We start from the raw sequence: 25,029 nt of genomic DNA, 5'->3' as shown, positions 1-25,029 counted from the left end.
CCCCACTCCAGTACTCTTGCCTGGAAAATCCCATGGACAGAGGAGCCTGGTGGGCTGCAGTCCATGGGGTCGCTAAGAGTCGGACACGACTGAGCGACTTCGATTTCACTTTTCACTTTCATGCATTGGAGAAGGAAATGGCAACCCACTCCAGTGTTCTTGCCTGGAGAATCCCAGGGACGGAGGAGCCTGGTGGGCTGCCATCTATGGGGTCGCACAGAGTCGGACACGACTGAAGTGACTTAGCAGCAGTAGCATATATGCTAAAGGTCATACATGAATTTTAACAAAACCCATGAAATTGAAATTAATTTGATTTGAAAATGGAATTATGACAGTGTGAATCAATATTATTAATCTTGATTCCCTTGCCACCTATAGGCATTTCCTGCACTATTATGTCCCCTATGCTTTAAGAACCACTGGTCTAAACCAGCTTGGGCAAATGAATAGTACCTTCTAAAAGACCTCCAGAATCAGAGAATTTACAATTTTTCTCATAATTCATTACAATGATCATCAAGATGGCCACACATTCCAGTTCCGTGGGGGTCCAGTCCACTGTTGCCCCAGCATAGTCATCAATCACATTGCCTTTTATACTCCAGTGTGTCCGGATTTGTGACAATCCATGGGTGCTTATTCATCTGCTCATCATTTTCTGAGCACCTACTCTGGACCTTCCTCTGTGACAACAACTGAGGATATAAATGTGAGTAAGATAGTTCACAGCCCTCAAAGAGCTCACAAATAGAAAATCCGGGCAAAGGACCACTTAATGTCGATACAAAGTGATGAGGTCTGTGCCATGTGCTGTTAGGGGTCACAGGGAAGGATGACAGATAAATCAAAGGAACACTGCAGTTTCCTCCGTGTGAAGGGCAAGAAGACTAGCTAATCAGGGATGAAAAAACTGGATGAATCAGCTCCACAGTAGGAGGTAGGTCTTTGCTTTATAAAACAATGTTTTACGTTGAATTCCTGAGTATTTAGGGAACTGGTGTGGTAAGAATTACAGAAGAACACATACAATTTCCTGCTCATATTCTTTCAGTGGGTGTAAGGCATGAGAAAAACCTGTCCTGCCTGGTGAATCTTATGTAAAGACAGATAAAAATGTTTGCTGAGGAAGGATATTCTCCAAAATTCACTAGTTCTAAAACATGAATCAGATCATGTTAACACCATGCTTAAAACCTTTCATGGTTTGATCATGGTTCTCAGAATAAAATCCACACTGCTCCCCAGGACCCACAAGCTCTGCCCTTCCTCTACAACCACATTTCCTGCTAGTCTCAATCTAGCTCACTAAGCTTTGGCCATCTTACCATATGCCAATTTTTTTCCCACTTGAGCTCTGGGCTTTACTTTGGCTGTTCCCTCTGCCTGGAGTGCTCTTCCTCCTGTTCTTTGAAAATCTAACTCATTCTCATGCTCCAGGCCTCAGGTCACATGTCATTCACTTACAGAAGTCTTCCCTGATCTACAGGACTGACTCGGTGTATCTGTTTCCTGTTTACTATCTTCCTCATGAAGGGAGGAGCATAACTGTAGTGTGTTTTTGGGTCTGGCACAGTGAGTGGAAAAAAAATAACTAATAAATATTTGTTGTCTGGATTAACACAAGTTTGGGGGCATGAAAGAAAACATGGTCAATTACTGAATCAAAATAATTCATTAAGATTGTAAAAAATAGTCATGTTCTGTCCTCACTCAGCTTTGAGTGAGCTAGGAAAGAAGAGAGCTAAAGTCTGCGTTTCCAGGTATGTGGGTTCTTTGTGAGGCTGAGAAAAGGCCGACTAGAAGAAGCCTCCCTGTAAAGATTAAAGAAGAAGGTTATTCATCCCTTCAATGGTACTTGCCAAGGGATGCAATGCATCTATATCTGCAGCGAGGCTGGGAGGTATTTTTTACACTTTGAATATCCACTTTCAGATTACACGAAGGACTTCTCAGGTGACCTTGAGTAAGTCATTTAGGTAAGTTTCTGTGTTACTTAAAATGAACCATCTCTATAGAGAGAAGTGATGAGGCTTGTTAATTTACATTTGTAAAACACTTTGAAACCTCTGGATGAAAGAATTTCTGCAAAGAGGTACAAAGAATAAGGTAATATGTTGGGTCAAATTTGACCCTTTCTCAGAAGCAGAGAGGGAGAAAGCAGGCTTGAGGACACTTAAAGGGAGCCTCTGGCACATTCATTTTTCAAGTTAATCTTCTTCTAAGAAAACTCCCTGCTTTCAAGATATCAAGTGTTTCAACCACACGTATAAGTTATTATTCTAATAATTATTTTCCTTCAACATTTCTCTCCTAAAATCCCAGCTTTGTGTAAAGGGAATCTTTGGGTGGGGGCTGATTTGCCTGGGAGGTTTAACCTTTACAATGCTTTTTTAGTTTGTTCATTTTTACCCTACATCAGTGATATCAGGTCTCAAGTGTGACAGTCTTTGTGGCTGAGCTGATTGGGACCCAAATGAGGTCATTTCATCAGTTCCTGACAGATGTTTACAAGGTACAGTCAGAGATGAGAGTACGCTTAGGAAATAGAAAAGAGAATTTCAAAGAAAGTTGTCAATCTCTGAGTTAATTATATCCGTTCATAAAAATGGTATTAATAGTTACTTAAGAAATAATACTAATAGGATAGAACATTTTCTGAGGATAATGATCTCTTTCAGCAAGGTAAATACAGACTCAAAGATAAGGCTTTAATTGTGAAACTGTCAAGGCAAAAGCTAAGCCTTAAAAAAAAAAAATAGGGCAACCACTTTTTCAACATGCCACACCAAATACATACTTGTGTTGAGCCCATGAAAGTATATAGCTTTCTTACATTTTTTTTTTTATCTCACAGCTTTGTTTTCTTTGGGTGGAAGGTGGGCAATAAGCAATTGTATTACTTGCTCTCAGGAATAGGAAGGGCTTATCTGCCTTCTATACCTTGCCCTCCCTGGAAGAGGACTGAGTTCCTTGCCCCTTTTAATGGATCTAGGTACTTGTCCTGGGGAAACTCTTCCCTCATAAGGCTACAGATAATGATGTTCCTTCTCTACATGTCATATCTCTGAGATTTTTTTTTTTTTAACTTACCTTCTAAACGCTCAGAGGCAATGCACAGATGAGATTTTTCCAGGTCAAACCCTGCATGCTATCCAAGAGCACACTCCAGCTGATCACTGGTGCATCCTGGACCATATCTATGATTCCAGTTGTGTGAATATTGTACGTGGAGCCACAGGGGTTGCCCCCATCCAACCTTAGTAGTCAGGATTTCTTATCTCCTGATACATGAATTATGTATATGGAATGGAGCCAAATATACTTCCTGGCCACTAGGCGCTGATATTTCCCCTTGTGTACCAAAGTTTACTTAGCCTTTGAACTATTTATCTGAATAGATGCCAATCACTTCATATGGACTGGAAAGATGGAGTGCAAAGTCCCCAGGGACTGAATTGTAAACTCCTGCTCCACCTTAAGATTCATCACCTTGACAAGAGAGTATTGAATATGTTGACATGACAGAAAATGGTTGAACCACTAAATTCCTGTGGTCAAGGCATCCTAAACAAACAATAAGATCTTGTTTAGTTGCTCAGTCATGTCTGACTCTTTGTGACCCCATGGACTGTAGCCCGCCAGGTTTCTCTGTCCTTGGGATATCCTAGGCAAGAATACTGGAGTGGGTTGTCATTTCCTTCTCCAGGGGAATTTCCTGAGCCAGGGATCAAATGTATGTCTCCTGCATTGACAGGCAGATTCTTTACCACTGAGCAACCAGGAAAGCCCAAAGAGTAAGATATTATAAGTGAATGTTATTTCAAAATAAGTAATGACTGCAGGTTTTTCTCTAGCTTTTGGTAGGACACCTATTTGTCCTGTTTGGTTGGAAAAGAGCCTGATCATCTTGACCTGAAAGAAAGGAACTCAGGGTGTCATCACCATCATCTACTCAGACAACATCAAAGAGCAGCCACTGAGTACAAAGCATGTTATAACATACATGCTAAGAAAACATATTTTCTCTCTCTGTAAAAGAAGGCAATCTTTAGAGGATGAATTCAAAGACATTAAAACACCCATTTTTCAGTCACTTAACTGAGCACAATGCCAACAGCCAGGTTTAGGGTATATAGAGCAGCCTGCAAATGGGTGAATTTTTGCCTCCAGCTATTGGTTCTGTAAATTGTCTCAGAATCCCCTACATTTAGAAACAGCATCAAAATCCTGCAGTGACTATAAGAAAGAAAATGACATACCATTTGTTTAGAAGATCATCTCAATTTGAGATTGATCAGGCAGCATCTGTGTTCATGTCTAGCCTACTAACCCATTGACGGTTCCCAAAAGGATATACATAGAACCTGCTGCTAAGTCACTTCAGTCATGTTCGACTCTGTGCAACCCCATAGACGGCAGCCCACCAGGCTCCCCTGTCCCTGGTATTCTCTAGGCAAGGATACTGGAGTGGGTTGCCATTTCCTTCTCCAAGGCAGGAAAGTGAAAAGTGAAAGTGAAGTCGCTCAGTCGTGTTCAACTCCTAGTGACCCCATGGACTGCAGCCTACCAGGCTCCTCTGTCCATGGGATTTTCCAGGCAAGAGTACTGGAGTGGGGTGCCATTGCCTTCTCCTGCTACAGCTCACCAAAAGTCTTCAGTTAGAAGTGTGGGGTGGTAAAGAGTGGAACTTTGAGACAGCCTTAGATTTGAGTCCAGCTTCCCTGCTTACTTAGAGTCATCTCTCTCTGTAGTTAAGTGACTAATCTTGCTTCTACTCCTTCATCTCTAAAATAGGTAAAATAGCATTGAATTCATAGAGCTGTACAGAGGAAATGAGACCAAGTATAAAAAAGTACAGTATAGTAGTAGAAAGTTGGGAAATAATAAGTATCCAAGAAACAGGAGTAGTTTCCTTATTTCCCTCACTTTGAATTAAAGGGGACTTAATTGTGTCAGGGGACTTCCCTGGCAGTACAGTGGATAAGTGTCCATGTTTCAACTTCAGGGTCATGGGTTCAGTGCCTGGTTGGGGAACTAAGATCCTGCATGCAGCATGGCACAGCTAAAAGAAAAATATATGTCAGTGACTGAAGGACACTAGGACTTTTAATAATTGTGATTTATTTCCCCTATGAACTTGTGCAAATGCACTTAAGATCTATTTTAATTGTATGGCAACTGTATACAATTATGCATTATCTCTTGTGTTATCTAATATTTCAATCACAGCATACATTGGTTATACTTTTAAACACACTAGATATTGTAAGCTCCCAGCTGAATGAAAGGTTCTTGAGTACAAGGGCTGTTAGCCTCTGTTCACAAATGCACTTTTCAGTTCAGTTCAGTTCAGTCGCTCAGTCGTGTCTGACTCTTTGAGACCCCATGAACTGCAGCACGCCAGGCCTCCCTGTCCATCACCAACTCCCAGAGTTTACTCAAACTCATGTCCATTGAGTCAGTGATGCCATCCAGCCATCTCATCCTCTGTCATCCCCTTCTCCTCCCGCCTTTAATCTTTCCCAGCATCAGGGTCTTTTCCAATGAGTCAGCTCTTTGCATGAGGTGGCCAAAGTACTGGAGTTTCAGCTTCAACATCAGTCCTTCCAAGGAGCACCCAGGACTGATCTCCTTTAGGATGGACTGGTGGGATCTCTTTACAGTCCAAGGGACTCCCAAGAGTCTTCTCCAACACCATAGTTCAAAAGCATCAATTCTTCAGTGCTCAGTTTCTTAACAGTCCAACTCTCACATCTATACATGACCACTGGAAAAACCATAGCTTTGACTAGACAGACCCTTGTTGGCAAAGTAATGTCTCTGCTTTTAATAGGCTGTCTAGCTTTGTCATAAATTTCCTTCCGAGGAATGTCTTTTAATTTCATGGCTACAGTCACCATCTACAGTGATTTTGGAGCCCAGAAAAATAAAGTCAGCCACTGTTTCCACTGTTTCTCCATCTATTTGCCATGAAATGATGGGACCGGATGCCATGATCTTAGTTTTCTGAATTTTGAGCTTTAAGCCAACTTTTTCACTCTCCTCTTTCACTTTCATCAAGAGGCTCTTTAGTTCTTCACTTTCTGCCATAAAATGAATTTTTATGGTACATTTAAATGTTGTCATGGTTTGATCATAGGTATTTATCATGTTATTCAAGTTAGTCATTTAAAAATACATCAAACACTTGAATAACATGATAAATACCTATGATCAAACCATCACAACACCTATCTACTCATTTATAAGTTTTTTTGTGGGGGAGGGCAGGAACTACAGTATGTAGGTACTTTATAAAGGTCTAAGTATAAATACGGAGAAGGCAATGGCACCCCACTCCAGTACTCTTGCCTAGAAAATCCCATGGACAGAGGAGCCTGGTAGGCTGCAGTCCATGGGGTCACTGAGGGTCGGACTCGACTGAGCGACTTCGCTTTCACTTTTCACTTTCATGCATTGGAGAAGGAAATGGCAACCCACTCCAGTGTTCTTGCCTGGAGAATCCCAGGGACGGGGGAGCCTGGTGGGCTGCCGTCTATGGGGTCGCACAGAGTCGGACACGACTGAAGTGACTTAGCAAGTGTAAATACTTAGAACACTGTATTCATACAGCTGTTCTTCCCATGTCATTGGCCACTGTGTCTTGATTTAACATATTTTATTATATCTAGGAAATAAGATTGAGTCTTCTGACACACAGCAAATATCCTATGTTTGATACATAAAAAAATAAATAGTCTCAAATAGCATAAATGTTGGTGAAATTGAAGCACTGGAGTATAGCCCAATGAATTAAGAGAGATGTACACAGAGTCCAAGGGAAAATGTGGTTACAGATGATCTAAATACCTCCTAGCTATCTAGGTCTTCCAGCTTTCTGGGGCTGATAACACGATATTGGGGCATCCTAGGTGAAGTTGGTGGTCTCAAATACTGCACCATGATAATCTGACCTCCAAGAGTCTAACAAGAAGCTATGCCTAAACTTCTGTTAATTACTCCAAGAGATGAAGAAAAGGGAAATGGTTGCTTGAAACAATTTTAGGATTTTCAAACTTGAAACAAATATTTTGTCTTAGTGATTCACTAACCATGGAAGCCTTCAGTTGAACTGGTCCTAGTTTGCAGATTAAAAATGATTAGTTTTATGATTCGTAAACATTTATAAAAACTTTGTCCTACAATTATCTGAAACCGAGGCTACTCTACTGTGGTGGTGGTGGCAGGCGTGTTTTAGAATAAAAACAATTCCTTGAATTCAGTATTTCAATAGCGTGCTTTGGAGGACATTGGGGTAAGTAATGCAGACACCTCTGCCCTCTAAAACATATTTGGGAGGGATGCAGAGATATATATATATATATATATATATATATATATATATATATATATGAAATATAAAGTAGAATTAAATAATATAAAAAATCTTAGTGATTATGGTCTACATATTGCTTGCTTCTTCCAAGGAGCAAGCATCTTTTAATTTCATGGTTGCAGTCACCATCTGCAGTGATTTTGGAGACCAAGAAAATAAAGTCTTACTGTTTCCATTGTTTCCCCATCTATTTGCCATGAAGTGATGGGACCGGATGCCATGATCTTAGTTTTCTGAATGTTGAGCTTTAAGCCAACTTTTTCACTCTCCTCTTTCAATTTCATCAAGAGGCTCTTTAGTTCTTCTTCACTTTCTGCCAAAAGGATGGTGTCATCTGCATATCTGAGGTTATTGATATTTCTCCTGGCCATCTTGATTCCAGCTTGGGCTTCATCAAGCCCAGCATTTCGCATAATGCGCATAATGCTTAAAAAGGCAAAATTTTTGCCACAGTGTTCACCTTGTATATTCTGATCTTTCACTACTCCCCACTCAGAAAGATTTTTAATAGCTTAGAGATTTTAAGTTATCAATAAACACTTTCTCAAGTTCTTTATGGACGAGGTTGATCACACTATCTGAGCTTCTGTTTCACCTAATATATATAATCCCATTAATGGTTCATATTCTTCACAGACAGTAGTTTTAAAGTCCTAAAATTCTAGTAAACTATGATTTTCCTTTAGACCAAAAACTTTCCAGTTTGGCCACTAAACCTCTTAGGACTTCTTGTTGCTTTTGCAGTGTTGCTAAGAAGGTGTTACTTTTTGTCTATCCCAAGGGAAAGTCAGGTAGACAGAGTATCACTAGTAAAAGGTCTCTTGGGAAATTTTTGGAGATCACAGTTGCTTGTCTTCCCTGATACTGTCCTTCCTAATGCAACACAAGTAATAATGAACATATGGATGTAAATTTACATTCTGTTCCTAAAAACTAACTTATAGAGGATCCTGTTTGCAGAACCCCAGAGAGACTGACCTCCAACAGATAATCTGACAATCTGTCTCTTAGCACAATACTTTGCAATCTCCCTGATCACTTTTTTTTAATGAGATAAAAGAGGTCCGTAGAAGTCAACTGTTTTGATCAAGACTACAGCACTTAGAGTAATCAAAGACTTTCTTTGTCTTTAGATTCCAAACAGTAGGAAGAGAATGGAAAATATGATGTTTGTATCCTTTCAAAGAATCACCACTGCACTTTTTTCTTCTGTACATATGATGCTGTACCTATCCTCACAGGTAACTCTTGGTCAGTGAAGAACACAGTTTGAGAAAGGGGGCATCTAGATGTGATATGCCTGGATTCAAGCCCAGACAATAGCAACATAATCTCATTTTATCCAGTGGAGGTTTGAAACCATCCCAGTACAATTTGTGGAAGCAAACGATGGAAGAAGTACAGGCCTGGAATATACAGTATTATTATCTCCCTGGGTGATTATAAATGAGCCAGGAACCTACTTCTAGAAATATACTTCTGCCAGTAATTATCTGTATGACTTCAGTTAAATCACTTAATTTCTCCAAATCTCCACTTTACCATTTGTAAGAGAGTCAGACATTCTCAAATGTTTTTATTTGCTCAAAATTCTATGATTGGTTTGAAAAGTGAAAGCGTTAGTCCTCAGTTATATCTGACTCTTTGTGACCCCATGGACTGTAGCCTGCTAGGCTTCTCTGTCCATGAAATTCTCCAGGCAAGAATACTGTGGTGGACAGCCATTCCCTTCTCAAGGGGTCTTCCCAACCTAGGGATCAAACCTGGGTCTCCTATATTGCAGAGATTTTTTTTTACCATCTGAGCCACCAAGGAAGCCCCCAAAATATGGAACACTTCACAAATTTGCATGTCATCCTTGTGCAGGGGCCATGATAACCTTCTCTATATAGTTCAAGTTTGAGTGTATGTGTTGCCAAAGAGAGCACTTAATTGATTGAGGCTGTCCTCTTTGCTAAATGTTGATAATTTTATATGTCCCTCGATTGTCTGAAGCAAGATGAAATGCTTCGAGAAATGAACTCACTCTGAGCTCCAGGAACTACATTTTTTCCAGAGTCAAAGGTGATTTGGTTTCTTCCTTCAACGTCAGAAATTAGTTGGAGCAAGAAGCAACACATTCAAAAAGGAAGGAGGAGTTCTGGTTGAGTTGCCCACTTTATCTTAAGGAAAGCACTCTCCAGATAATGTTTTGAGTGCTAGCATGTGCATTTACAAACCAGATTGGTTTTGTCCAGAGACCTACCCAGGCCTTAGATACACAGATCCATAGACAACAGGTGTTACCCTAGAGATGCCCACAATCAACTGCCTGCTTCTTTCCAAAGTCCCAGGTGGGATCAATGGTGATTTAGTAAAAAACATATCTGACAACAATCCTTTTTTAAATCCCTGATAAACTAAAACAGGGACTGTTATATGAAACAACTGTTTTTAAAGGTCTAAGTATAAAACAAGCTTCCAGATTCCATTTGCATTTAATTTGGTATCAGTAGATGTATATTTTCTTCTCTTTTAAAAGCATTTACTCTCTCAAGGTTAAGTACCTTCAAAGAGCCACCATCTCAACTTGTAATAAGGGAAACTTTTTTAGGATAGGAGAAAGCCTGTTATAAGTTTCTCTCCAATCAACTATAAGGTCTTGAGAAAACTACAAAAATATGACCACATGATCCTCTTAAAAACACACACACACACACAAAGATTCTGTTATTTTCTATAGCCACATGGAGGCAAGAAGTTCATTTTTGAACACCTCAAAAAGGGAAGAAGGGTTCCAAGTACTGAAATTATATACTTCTTCCCTATTTTTTAAAAAAGAAATAAATTTGATGAATATACAATCACCTTGATGAGGAAACTTGTATACAGTACGTGCTCTGTGCCAGTCACAATTCTGGTGCTCCTGAGGATACACAAACACATGAAGTATCCTAGTCCCTGAAATGGGAGCATTACACTACTCTCGCGATTTTTATAGCTATTTGAGGATTATCATAATAAAAAATGTTTACTGATACCCAGCTTCCAATATTCCATAACTAGAAGTGATATATAGGATATCTTTCTGTAATATATAATCACATAGTATGTAAATATGTAATAATTGTAAATGGCAAGGTAGGAGAAGAAAATATGCTGGCTTGGGGATAAGGATGACAATGAAAGGGGGTTTGGTGCGAGACACAGCAAGATGACCATGAATCTTCAAGCGTACAGTATCCTGGATGAAACTGGGATCCCTTCCCAAATTGATACATCTAAATTACAATACTATTAAATCTACTCTATTAAGAGACTTAGATATAGCTCTGGACATGGCTGGCTTTAAACAACAGGTCATAGAAATTACCTACTGAGTTCCCTGTGTCATTGACCAAATGAATTCCTGATAGTAGAGATATCAACTCCTAGTGAGGATGGAAAAGAGGAAGAGCAAGGGGGAGGAGAAAAACAAGATAGAAGGAGATGAGAAAAAAAGAACCTGCCTTCAGCTGCAGTCTCCATGCTGTAATCACTGAGTTAGAGACAGTTCCGGGGAGAAGGCAATGGCACCCCACTCCAGTACTCTTGCCTGGAAAATCCCATGGATGGAGTAGCCTGGTAGGCTGCAGTCCATGGGATCGCGAAGAGTCGGACACGACTGAGCGACTCCACTTTCACTTTTCACTTTGATGCATTGGAGAAGGAAATGGCAACCCACTCCAGTATTCTTGCCTGGAAAATCCCAGGGATAGGGGAGCCTGGTGGGCTGCCGTCTATGGGGTCGCACAGAGTCGGACATGACTGAAGCAACTTAGCAGCAGCAGCAGCAGAGACAGTTCCAGATGGATGAAACTTCTGACACTCAGCCTTTGCCCTGAAACTTGCCTACTGTAATATGATCTATTTGCATGTCTTTTCCAGCAAAATGTTCCATTAAGGTTTCTGCCATGAGCCTCATAATCACACCAAAATCCAAGAAACTCAGTAGAATGATTCTTTGTGATCAGGTTGAACCCCACTGTGAAAAAAATTCACCTGTGAGACTGCAGGTGCCAATTATCACCCTAGCCTGTACTAATCAAAGGTGAAAATTCTTGGCTCTTTTAGTTTTTCTAAGGAAGTGACATTCCCATTTATTATTCATCTACTTTAAGTTTTCACAGAAAGCATTAGGCCACCTGTCCAATGTTGACACCTAAGGAAAACTGACACACCGAAAATTAATAATAGCAGGTTGCAATACTTGCAGATTTTCTGAAAACAGAAAAGAAAAAAATCAAGATTAACTCTGATTTGGCTTTAGGTAGCTCTCTCCATAATGCTATTTACTAGAAAGTATTTATGCAGCCTTTGCCCACCCAAATAAATCGGCATATGGATACTTGGATTTAGAAAGATGATAAGTGGGGTGGGCACTGGTCTCTTACATTTTAAAAATAAATTAATGACAGCATTTTTCTGAATAAACACTTCTTTTTCCTTAAAATTTTCAACTTACAAAAGCTAATGTACACACAACTTTCAGAAATAGATTTACTACCTACACTATATTGATAGTTCACACATTATAAGCTGCCAATGACATGTTGGTATATGTAAATTGCATATGCACATATGCAATTTTTCTATGCACATATGCGTAGAAATTGACTGCATAAATGGTCAGGAAACTATTGGAGAAAACCCAAAACTTTGGGGATTGGAAAAGAGGTTTTAAAATGCCACTTTTAATGGCTGTCTTACTCAAAATTTATCACCATGCCCATTTTAGTTAGAACATAACACTAAAAGGGCTGGCTTTTGTTTCTGCTACTTGCAAATCAACTACTCAGTTCAGTCAAAATAACACTAATAATAATAGCTACTATTTATTTAGTGTTTTGCCAGGCTCTCAGCTAATAATGAACTTGCAATATCTCACCATGTTCACAAGAAGCCTTTGATATTAGTAATATTTTTAAACATGAGGAAACTGAGGCAGATAGAAATTATATATTAATTAGCCCAACATCATGCAGCAGAGAACAGTGGAGCGGGGGTGAACCTGAGTACTTTGACTCCAGAACTCCCTTTTAAACAGTATGCTGTCCTTCACTACCTACCCATACACGTTGATTTAAATATAGATTTGTCACTCAACACTCTTCAAGCTTCACCTTAAGTGACCCTCATTGATTCATCACTTATATCTCAAGACTTCACTATACAGATCACAGAATCTGACCAAACTGAGACTGGCCACTTCCCCACACACCCTGTACTTTTTCCTTTTCCAACGGTACTAATGATATTTCCTTAATGCAAAATGCAGTCATGCACTAAGAGCAGAAGGAATTGAAACCAATTTAAAATTTATATACAGATATATAATAATGATAAAGGGTAACATTTATCAAGCAGTTACTACATGCCAAGAACTGTATTAGTCCATTTACATAAATGTATCATGAATGAAATTGTGTGAAATGACACATAGTTATTGTTACCCCAATTTTCCAGATGAGAAAATCAAATCTTAGGAAGGCTAAGTATTTTGTCTAAAACAACCTAACTTATAAGTATTGTATTGGCCAAGAAGTTTTTTTTTTTTTTTTTTTTCCTAAGATGGTACAGAAAAACCTGAACAAACTTTTTGGACAACCCAATAATACAGTCTCAAACTGAACTCCAAGTCAGCCTAACTCTAGGAAGCAAGTTTTTAACCATACATTCTAGGTTACATCTATCCCAAGTTTTAATTTCCATTATAGTTGTTTAAAACTAAGTTCTATATCTTTCTGCATGCATGCTCAGTCACTCATTTGTATCTGACTCTTTGTGACCCTATGGACTGTAGCCTGCCAGGCTCCTCTGCCCATGAGATTTCTTAGGCAAGAATACTGAAGTGGGTTGCCATTTCCTTCTCCAGGGGATCTTCCCGACCCAGGGATCGAACCCACATCTCCTGAGTCTCCTACACTGGCAGACAGATTCTTCACCACCGAGCCACCTGGGAGGCCCTCTATATCTTCCTACTAAACCATATACTTCTTAGAACTAAAGCAAGATTTTGCATCTCTGCCCTACCCTCCAATACACACACAGTTCCAAGTACAATGAAGTAAGAAAAGCAAACGAGAGGCAAAGTAAAAAAGTGAAGGGAGTAAAGGCAGAGAATTTCAGAGCAAAATGTCAATTGTGTGACTTCAGTGATACAGAATCCCTGAGAGGAGTGCACTTTCCCTGCCCTTTGAAGCACCGCCTCTGCTAAATGTGCATCACTCTTGTCATGGCTAGGCTGACATGGCAGTAGATTATTGCAGAAAGAGCCCGTGCACTCCTCTTCTGTACAGCTGTGCCAGAACTATCCCCTAGATGTAAATCTAACCTTAGTTCCAAGAAGTAAACAGTTCAGTAGAAAGAAGGCTGTGCCGGAAACATCCCCAGGTGGAAATGGCTCACAACTCCCTCACTTTCTCTGAATGCTGTGAAAAGCACTGTAGTTTGTAAACATATTGGAACCCATTGTTAATTCAGGCTTCTCAGAGATTCTAAAGCCCCAGAGACTGTATAATCAGTTTAAAATTTTTTAAGGAGTAGGTTTTAAGTGAGATTGGGTACATCCTCAGTTACACTGCCAGTGGTCAGTCTAAGAAATAGGTATGTAAATTAAAGAAAGTTATTTAAACATACCAGAGCCAGAAGATATTAATAAATTTGAGTGTGATTCTAAAAATGGGCAAAGACTCGAGTCAGCAAAATTTAAAACCACTTCTAATTTTATCTGACCCATTCAGTTATATTCTCCTTCTTGTGACAATATCAGTCCCTACGGTATTATAGAGAACTAGCATGGGAAGAACAGCAGACTCAAAGTCAAGAGACAAGGATTCAAGGTCAGGTCAGACTGTCATTTAAAGCAGAGTGAACTCCAGGAAGTTATCTAGTCCCTACGAGCCTTATTTTCATATGTACAATAGATATGGCCTGACTTATTGAATTTGTATTCTTAGTACAAAAACCCACAAAAAATACTTTACCATTTGTAAGGTCTATTACATGATATATATTAATCAACGGGGGAAAAACTGTAGCCACACTGTGAAGATAATATGTAATAAACGTTTTTTATTTGATTAAAAGAGAGGATTGGTTTTTTTTTCTCCCTACCTCCTCCTTTTCTTCTCACTTGACTGCATAATATGTGCCAGATGTTGTATTAGGTGCTGGGAATATAGTGACAAACTAATCAGATAAGATACCTTGTAGGGTAGGGGGTGGGATGACAATAGTGAATGTGTAAATAAATACATGAATACTTTCAGAGGATGAGAAGTATTATAAATAAAATGATAATGATTACAAAAGAACTTCCTGAGGCAATAACACATGGTCAACAACTGGAAAAATCACCGAGTCTGTAGTATAAAAGAAAAAGTGGAAAGAAAACTCCAGAAAAAAGAGAATAGCAAATGCAAGTCCCTAAAAATGAAGTAATTTTGGCAAATTCAAGAGATAGAAATAAGTCCCCTACAGAAGGAACATAATGAGTGAAGAGGAGGGTATCATGAGGTAGGTTGGTCAGGCAATACATATAGGATGCGTCTTGGAGATTCAGTTTTAAAAAAGCAATTTAGATTTTAGTCTAAAGGCAGTGAGAAGCCATTGGATAGTTTTAATTAGGAGAGCAACTTAATCTGATTTGCATGGTCAGAATGTTTGATAAGACCAATTAACATGTTAAGTAGCTTCAGTCGTGTCCAACTCTTTGTGACCCCATGGACTGTAGCCCACCAGTCTCCTCTGTCCATGGGATTCTCCAGGCAAGAATACAGGAATGGGTGTCCATGCCCTCCTCCAGGGGATCTTCCTTACCCAGGAACTGAACTTGTGTCTTTTATGTCTCCTGCTTTGGCAGGCAAGTTCTTTACCACTAGCGCCACCTGGGAAATCCCAACTAGCTGATATGAAGCCCAATGAGGGCCATCTGTCTGCCCAAACATCGTTTGATCTCTGGGATACACCATCCTCATCATCACATCATTTCTCTGAACACTTCAATGGCCCCCTCACTGTCCTTGGCATGAAGACCAGAATCCTCAACATTGCCACAAAGCACTGCAAGGTCTGAACCTTGCATGTCTCTCAACCCCATATGATGGTCCACTTCCTCCTTGCCTCTGCCTTCTAGACCGTCTGGATTTCTTTAAGGTCTTTGAACATGTGATTCTCCCTGTCACCTCAGAACTTTTGCAGATGGTAGTCCTTTGGCCTGGAATACTCTTATTTCCTCATGTATCTCACCAACTCCTATACTTAAGTCTCATAGCAACTGTCACTTCTTGAGGATGTTTTCCCTAACCTCTATGATGAGATCAAATCTTCTATCCTCTTATTTTACATTCCTATAGAAACACAGTCCTCTCCGTGAAAGTATCTATCACAGTTATGACTTCACACTGATTGGTTTGATTCTTTAATTAATTTGTATCTCCCTTATGAGGTTGTAAGTGCCTCAGGGACAAAGATTGTATTAATATGCATATTTGCTCTGAAATTCCCAGTATTCAGCACAGTACTGAAATTAAGCAGGAATTAATAAAAAAAAATCAACCAGGCAGAAGAAGAAATAAGAAAAAATAATAACAAACCAAGAGGAAAAAAACAGACAATATAAAGAAACTCACATGAGATCCAAGTAATAAAGTTATGAGATACAGACTATATGTTAAAAGAATTGATAGACATAATTAGGAATTTTGACAGGGACTGGAAACTATTAAAAAGAATCAATGGAAAAACATGTAATTGAAAATTATAATAATCAAAATTAAGAACCCAATGAAGGTTTTTAATAGTACAATAAATTCAGTTGAAGAGCAAGTTAGTAAACTAGAACATAGGTCAAAAGAAAACATCCAGAATAAACATGTGAAAAATAAATGCATTAAAGGAGAGGTGGAAACCAAATCAATCTGATGACATTGCAAATGTATGAAATAATCTCGCTGAAGAGGATGCAGGGAAAAGTTGCTGACCTAAGTAATGCTGGAAATATATGGAGTCCATAAAACTAAATGTGAAAGAAATTGTACATAAGCACTGTCTTCTGGTTGGTAAAGTTGTGCCCCACAGGGTACAGGTTACCAACTCTGAAATTGCTATGCATGCACATTGGAATTGAACAACTAGGTAAATGGATAGCAAAAAGCAGGAACAAGTTTCTTCCTGTTGCGGGGTGGGGGTGTTCACAGAAAAACAAGGGGAGGAAGCGAGAACTCCTATATAGCTTAATACAGATGCAGATAGTTGTACTATCTGTATAATAGGTTCGGTTCAGTCACTCAGTCGTGTCCGACTCTTTGCGACCCCACGAACTGCAGCACGCCAGGCCTCCCTGTCCGTCATCAACTCCCGGAGTTCACTCAAACTCACGTCCTTCAAGTCAGTGATGCCATCCAGCCATCTCATCCTCTGTCGTCTCCTTCTCCTCCTGCCCCCAATCCCTCCCAGCATCAGAGTCTTTCTAATGAGTCAACTCTTCACATGAGGTGGCCAAAGTACTGGAGTTTCAGCTTTAGCATCATTCCTTCCAAAGAAATCCCAGGACTGATCTCCTTTAGAATGGACTGGTTGGATCTCCTTGTATAATAGGTAGATAGACAGGTAGGTAGGTAGGTAGGTAGATAGATATACCTATGTATATATACATGGCTGGGCTTCCCTGGTGTGGCTCAGTGGTAAAGAATCTGCCCACAATGCAGGAGAAGCAGATGTGTGTTCCATCCCTGGGTTGGGAAGATCCCCTGGAAGAGGAAATGGCAACCCACTGCAGTATTCTTGCTTGGAAAATTCCATGGACAGAGGATCCTGACAGCCTACAGTCCATTGGGTCGCAAAGAATCAGACATGATTGAGAAACTGAATACACACACACATTTACATGATTGGTAAACATACATTTATGCCCTTGCTATGTCAGATAAGAGAAACTAGAAGCAATGTCACTTCAGAAGCAATGAGTTCACCAGCAACCTGATTTTGATTGCTAATACCATTATTCAATAAAAGAAACCAGGGCTTCTCAGGGAAATGGTTGATCCCAGGACTAGGGTAGGAAATATTCAAAATAAACTTGGAAGATCTTATAGTAACAGAAATAATGAAGTGCTCCAAAAAAAACCACAAAAACAAAATACTGACAAAGACAGACTTATATCAAAGGAATATGGGAGTCACTGAAAGAGTTCCAAAGGACCAAAGCCAAAACAACTGAGTAACAAAATAACGTTTTAATAGAAAGTTGCATTATAACTCAAAATAAAAGTAAATGTCCACAACATAAATAAATAACCGAATAAAGAAATAAACAGGAAAAAAGAGAAAAAGCTCCCATGCGGAAGAATTCCAAATAATTTAAGTATATATTATTCCCTTGAAGAGGAATATAACTCCACTCCTTAAGTGTGAGTGGGCATAGGACTTCTCTCCAAGGACTATAGTGTAGAAAGATTAAACAAGAAAGAGTGAGAGAGTAAACTTATAGTAAAGAAACTTGACAATCACTAATTCAAAGGACTAAGGTCAACAGTAAAAGTGATGTCAACAAAATAGTATGAACCTGTGATATGACATGATAAAAATAGCATTTTACCTCTGTGGTTTTCCTCCCAAAAGCCCCCAACCCCAGTCTAATTATTACAAAAACATCAGCCAAGACGAATCTCAGGAAATAAGAAAACCATATATAACATGGTATCTTGGATGGAATCCTAGAACAGAAAAAAGACATTAGGTAAAAACTAAAGGAATCTGAATAAATTATGAACTTCAGTTAATGATAATGTGTCAATATTGGTTTATTAGGGCTTCCCTGGTAGCTAAGTTGGTAAAGAATCTGTCTGCAGTGCAGGAGACCTAGGCTTGATCTCTGGGTCAGGATGACCCCTGGAGAGGGGAATGGCTAACCACTCCAGTGTTCTTGCCCGGAGAATCCTACAGACAGAGGACCCTGGCTGGCTACAGTCCCTGAGCTCGCAAAGAGTCGGACATGACTTAGCAACTACACCACTACCACCATTGGTTTATTAATAAATATTGACTGTATAAAATTACTATAATGTCTGGTGAGATTTAAGATCCATGTAGAATTAAAAAGATGTGACAAGAGTGGCACATGAGTTGGGAAGTTGGCAAGCGTGTTTTGAGATGTGGGAACGATATAATTGCCTATGGTTTGTATTTATTCAATAATAATAATGATAATTATAATAAGATTGTATTGTGGTTAAATGCTCATTACTTTCTACACAAGACACCTGCTAAGAACTATAATCCAAGTGTATGCCTCGACGAGTAAAGCTGAAGAAGCTGAAGTTGAACGGTTCTATGAAGACCTACAGGACCTTCTAGAACTAACACCTGAAAAAATTGTCCTTTTCATTATAGGGGACTGGAATGCAAAAGTAAGACGTCAAGAAACACCTGGAGTAACAGGCAAATTTGGCCTTGGAGTACAGAATGAAGCAGGGCAAAGGCTAATAGACTTCTGCCAGGAGAACGCACTGGTCATAGTAAACGCTCTCTTCCAACAACACAAGGGAAGACTCTACACATGGACATCACCAGATGGTCAACACCAAAATCAGATTGATTATATTCTTTGCAGCCAAAGATGGAGAAGCTTTATACAGTCAGCAAAAACAAGACTGGGAACAACCTGTGGCTCAGATCATGAACTCCTTATTGCCAAATTCAGACTTAAATTGAAGAAAGTGGGGAAAAACACTAGACCATTCAGGTATGACCTAAATCAAATCCCTTATGACTATACAGTGGAAGTGAAAAATAGATTTAAGATCTGATATACAGAGTGCCTGATGAACTACAGATGGAGGTCCGTGACAGGAGATAGGAATCAAGACCATCCCCAAGAAAAAGAAATCCAAAAAAGTAAAATGGCTGTCTGAGGAGGCCTTACAAATAGCTGAGAAAAGAAGAGAAATGAAAAGCAAAGAAGAAAAAGAAAGATATACCAATTTGAATGCAGAGTTCCAAAGAATAGCAAGGAGAGATAAGAAAGCCTTCCTCAGTGATCAATGCAAAGAAATAGAGGAAAACAATAGAATGGGAAAGACTAGAGATCTCTTCAAGAAAATTAGAGATACCAAGGGAACATTTCATGCAAAGATGGGCTCAATAAAGGACAGAAATGGTATGGACCTAACAGAAGCAAAAGATATTAAGAAGAGGTGGCAACAATACACAGAAGAACTGTACAAAAAAGGTCTTCGTGACCCAGATAATCACGATGGTGTGATCAATCACACTCACCTAGAGCCAGACATCCTGGAATATGAAGTCAAGTCTGCCTTAGGAAGTATCACTAAAAACAAAGCTAGTGGAGGTGATGGAATTCCAGTTGAGCTATCTCAAATCTTAAAAAGATGATGCTGTGAAAGTGCTGCACTCAATATGCCAGCAAACTTGGAAAACTCAGCAGTGGCCACAGGACTGGAAAAGGTCAGTTTTCATTCCAATCCCAAAGAAAGGCAATGCCAAAGAAAGCTCAAGCTTTCGCACAATAGCACTCATCTCACATGCTAATAAAGCAATGCTCAAAATTCTCCAAGCCAGGCTTCAGCAATAAGTGAACCATGAACTTCCAGATGTTCAAGCTGGTTTTAGAAAAGGCAGAGGAACCAGAGATCAAATTGCCAACATCGAAACATTGCATCAAAAAAGCAAGAGTTCCAGAAAAACATCTATTTCTGCTTTATTGACTATTCCATAGCCTTTGACTGTATGGATCACAATAAACTGTGGAAAATTCTGAAAGAGATGGGAATACCAGACCACCTGACCTGTCTCTTGAGAAACCTGTATGCAGGTCAGGAAGCAACAGTTAGAACTGGACATGGAACAACAGACTGGTGCCAAATAGGAAAGGGAGTAATACATCAAGGCTGTATATTGTCACCCTGGTTTTTTAACTTATATGCAGGGTACATCATGAGAAACGCTGGGCTGGAGGAAGCACAAGCTGGAATCAAGATTACTGGGAGAAATATCAATAACCTCAGATATGCAGATGACGCCACCCTTATGGCAGAAAGTGAAAAAGAACTAAAGAGCCTCTTGATGAAAGTGAAAGAGGAGAGTGAAAAAGTTGGCTTCAAGCTCAACATTCAGAAAACTAAGATCATGGCATCCAGTCCCATCACTTCATGGGAAATAAATGGGGAAACAGTGTCAGACTTTATTTTTCTGGGCTCCAAAATCACTGCAGATGGTGATTGCAGCCATGAAATTTAAAGATGCTTACTCCTTGGAAGGAAAGTTATGACAAACCTAGACAGCCTATTAAAAAGCAGAGACATTACTTTGCCAACAAAGGTCCATCTAGTCAAGGCTATGGTTTTTCCAGTGCTCATGTATGGATGTGAGAGTTGGACTGTGAAGAAAGCTGAGGCCAAAGAATGGATCTTTTGAACTGTGGTGTTGGAGAAGACTCTTGAGAGTCCCTTGGACTGCAAGGAGATCCAACCAGTCCATCCTAAAGGAGCTCAGTCCTGGGTGTTCATTGGAAGGACTGATGTTGAAGCTGAAACTCCAATACTTTGGCCACCTGATGAGAAGAGCTGACTCATTTGAAAAGGCCCTGATGCTGGGAAAGATTTAGGGCAGGAGGAAAAGGGGACAACAGAGGATGAGATGGTTGGATGGCATCACGGACTCAACGGACATGGGTTTGGGTAGACTCCGGCAGTTGGTGATAGACAGGGAGGCCTGGCATGCTGCAGTTCATGGGGTCGCAAAGAGTAGGACACGACTGAGCAACTGAACTGAACTGAACCGAGGAACTGTATATTTATTATAGTATCATAAACTCCTATCTATAAACTAGAATACCAGTACATGGTCTTTAGATAAATAAGGATTTCCTGGTTTTGGAAGTCGAAGTAAGGGATCTTGCTTTAATATCTATTAATATTCATAAGTAGTCTAACATATTTCAAAAGCCACCTTCCTTTCCAAAAAAAAAAAAACAAAAAACCCACAAGTTCTTTTGATTGCCAGCTCTGCTTCTGAATTTATAAATTTCAACTTACAAACAAGTTTTAGAAAAAGTGGGTAAAGTATGCTGTGCATATGTGCTCAATCACTTCAGTCATGTCCGACTCTTTGTGACCCCATGAATTGTAGCCCATCAGGCTCCTCTGTCCATGGGATTCTCCAGGCAAGAATACTGGAGTGGGTTGCAATGCCCTCTTCCAGGGAATCTTCCCGACCCAGGGATCAAACCTGCATCTCTCAGGTCTCCTGCATTGGCAGGTAGATCCTTTACCACTAGCGCCACCTGGGAAGCCCCTAAAGCGTGGTGTACTCATGTACTATTCCTCTAAAGAACAGAATGGGAACCTTAAATTCTCAACTGCAACTTGGTTACCAGGTTGCATCATCGACATGATACAGTTAAATGAAGCAAGACACTGAAATGAAATTCCTTTCACATTTCATAGAACACAGGGATTGTGTGTTTTCCCCCCCTGGAGGGGGTAAAGATTGAATGTAATATTTCAATCATACCCAAAAGAACATGAGTTAATATTTCATAGCTACTTAATCCACTCATTCAGAGACGGTAATGCAAATGTTCAAATATTTATGCTTCGTAGGCAAAACGTGGTGCCCTGAATTATTGTATTGTACTCTCTTATGCCACTGACTTATGATTCATTTCAGATCAGGTAACCAGAAAATCACTGTATTCAGCAGGGGAGCACTAGCAATAAACTCTTTATACTCACAATCCTTTCATTTTTATTCACACATGAGCCTCATCTGCCTCCTCGAAAAAAATTAAAATACCTACCAAAGTTATTGATTAAGGAACGGATTAGTATAAAAATATACTATGCATTTAATTGCTCTAATTGCAATTTCCAATCTACATTATATAAAATAATTCAAAGTCCCTTGTAAGAAGAGTGAGTTTGCTGTAATAGCCTGTTATTCTCAGACATGAGTCCTTCAATATAAAGTCACCAAATCAACCATAATGAAAATCATACACTGAGTTTTCAACCTCACCCTTTAATGCTCCTGAAGAGCATTTAGAGAGCATGAGTAAGGTCAGAGAGGAATTGCATTATTTGGAATGTTTTTTACTCATTTATTTCCCTTCTTTCTACTCTGACTACCCCCAGGCTATCAAAGCAGGAAATTAGGTTCAGACAAAAATTTAAGACCTCTCACAGTGAATTTCAGAGTTAAAAAGAGGACGTAGGCACCATACATAACTTGAGGGAAGAATCTGTCCCATTCTACACTGTAGTAATTTCAAAGTGTGAAGAGTAAGATACAAGGATGAGAGCTCATCCCCTCCCACTGCCAGCCTCTGTGCACACCAACCCAGCAGTTCTCCTCAGAGATATCAGTCAATTCAGTTCAGTCCCTCAGACGAATCCGACTCTTTACGACCCATGGACTGCAGCACACCAGGCCTCCCGGTCCTTCACCAACGTCCAGAGTCAGTGGTCATGTCCATTGGGTTGGTGATGCCGTCCAACTATCTCAGCCTCTGTCATCTCCTTCTCCTCCTGCCTTTAATCATTCTCAGCATCAGGATCTTTTCAGTGAGTCAGTTCTTTGCATCAGGTGGCAAAAGTTGGAGCTTCAGCTTCATCATCAGTCTGTCCAATGAATATTCAGGACTGATTTCCTTTAGGATTGACTGGTTTGATTTCCTTGTAGTCCAAGGGACTCTCAAGAATCTTCTCTAACACCACAGTTCAAAAATATCCATTCTTCAGCACTCAGCTTTCTTTATGGTTCAACTCTCACAGCCATACATGACTACTGGAAAAACCATAGCTTTGACTAGATTGTTGACAAAATAATGTCTTTGCTTTTTAATATGCTGTCTAGGTTGGTCATAGTTTTTCTTCCAAGGAGCAAGCACCTTTTAATTTCATGGCTGTAGTCACCATATTCAGTGATTCTGGAGTCCAAGAAAATAAAGTCTGTCACTGTTTCCATTGTTTCCCCATCTATTTGCCATGAGTGATGAGACCAGAGGCCATGATCTTAGTTCTTTTGAATGCTGAGTTTTTAGCCAGCTTTTTCACTCTCCTCTTTCACTTTCATCAAGAGGCTCTTTAGTTCCTCTTCACTTTCTATCATAAGGGTGGTGTCATCTGCATATCTGAGGTTATTGATATTTCTCTCTACAATCTTGATCCTCAAAGATATATTTCTTCCTTTATCTCCTCAATAACCTAAACAATCTAATAGCACTGAGGGACATTTTTAACCCATGTATTGTTATCAAGTACCTTTTGATACGGGCTTCCCTGGTGGCTCATCTGTAAAGAATCTGCCTGTAATGCAGAACACCCAGGTTCAACCCCTGGGTTGGGAAGATCCCCTGGAGGAGAGCATGACGACCGATTCTAGTACTCTTGCCTAGAGCATGCTGTGGACAGAGGAGCCTGGCAGGCTGCAGTCCATAGGGTTGCACAGAGTCAGACATGGCTGAAGTGACTAAGCAGCAGCACTATCCCTGGATATGAATGGCTCTGAGAAGGACACTTAAACTCTCTGGAATCCTTCTCAATAATATGTAATCTCAGTCAAATTATCATCAGACATTGAGAGGCATGAATCAAAGTAACTGACCAATACTCTCAAAAGTGTCAAGGTCCTAAAAGTTAAGGAAAGACTAAGTTACTATCACTGGACAAGGCACTGGCAACCCACTCCAGTACTCTTGCCTGGAAACTCCCATGGATGGAGGAGCCTCGTGGGCTGCAGTTCCATGGGGTCGCTAAGAGTCGGACACAATTGAGTGACTTTACTTTCATTTTTCAGTTTCATGCATTGGAGAAGGAATGGCAACCCACTCCAGTGTTCTTGCCTGGAGAATCCCAGGGACAAGGGAGCCTGGTGGGCTGCCATCTATGGGGTCGCACACAGTTGGACACGACTGAAGCGACTTAGCAGCAGCAGTAGCAAGGTACTATTACAGATTGGAAGATACCATAGAGACATGACTACTAAATGCAGCATAGGACTCTGGATGGGATCCTCTTAAAGAAAAAGGATATTTTGGGGAAAGAATGGTTAAATCCAAATAAGGTCTGCAGTTCTGCTAATAATATTATACTAAGGTTAATGTCTTAGTTTGGGTAAATGTTTTAAAGTTGTATAAAATGCTAACGTAAGGAGAGGCTGAATGAAGGGAGACAGGGTATGGTATTATTTTTCAACTTTTCTTTCAGACTTAAATTATCCCAAAAATTTTAAAAGTAACTATTAAAAAGAAAAAGAAAAAAATCATATACTGTGATGTTTAAAAAATTTTTTTTAAATCATACATTGTGATGAAGGAAAGAGATTTTAATCTCAAGAGATACTTGGGAAGTTTCAAAACTGCTGACTAGTTCCTTGGTATATATGAATTATTCATTTGAATAATTCTGATGCACAGAGTCAGAAGATGGCATAATATGATGGTTAATAACATGGACTTTAAGATCAGCTATATCTTAGTTTAAAACTTCATTTGACCACTGATTAGCTATGTCACATTACCTAATGTCTCTGAAACTCAATTTTCTCACATGTAATAGTGGGGTATAAATAGTACCAACTTCACAGGATTGTTGTGAAGGTTACTATACATA

General features: G+C 39.7%; 1 protein-coding gene and 1 non-coding gene across 3 annotated transcripts in view; both read right to left on the bottom strand.

The window, feature by feature from the left end:
- KCTD16 (potassium channel tetramerization domain containing 16) overlaps nucleotides 1-25,029 on the bottom strand; it is a 323,986-nt gene that overhangs the window by 262,230 nt on the left and 36,727 nt on the right. The window lies entirely within an intron of this gene.
- LOC112447576 (U6 spliceosomal RNA) lies at nucleotides 9,200-9,306 on the bottom strand. The gene has a single exon (XR_003035776.1). It is a non-coding gene; the product is annotated as a U6 spliceosomal RNA (small nuclear RNA).

The sequence above is a fragment of the Bos taurus genome, chromosome 7 (genome assembly GCF_002263795.3).
Source record: "Bos taurus isolate L1 Dominette 01449 registration number 42190680 breed Hereford chromosome 7, ARS-UCD2.0, whole genome shotgun sequence".
In the NCBI taxonomy this organism is placed as follows: Eukaryota; Metazoa; Chordata; class Mammalia; order Artiodactyla; family Bovidae; genus Bos; species Bos taurus.
The sequence above is the reverse complement of the archived record's forward strand: the minus strand, read 5'-3'. Positions and strand labels throughout refer to the sequence as shown.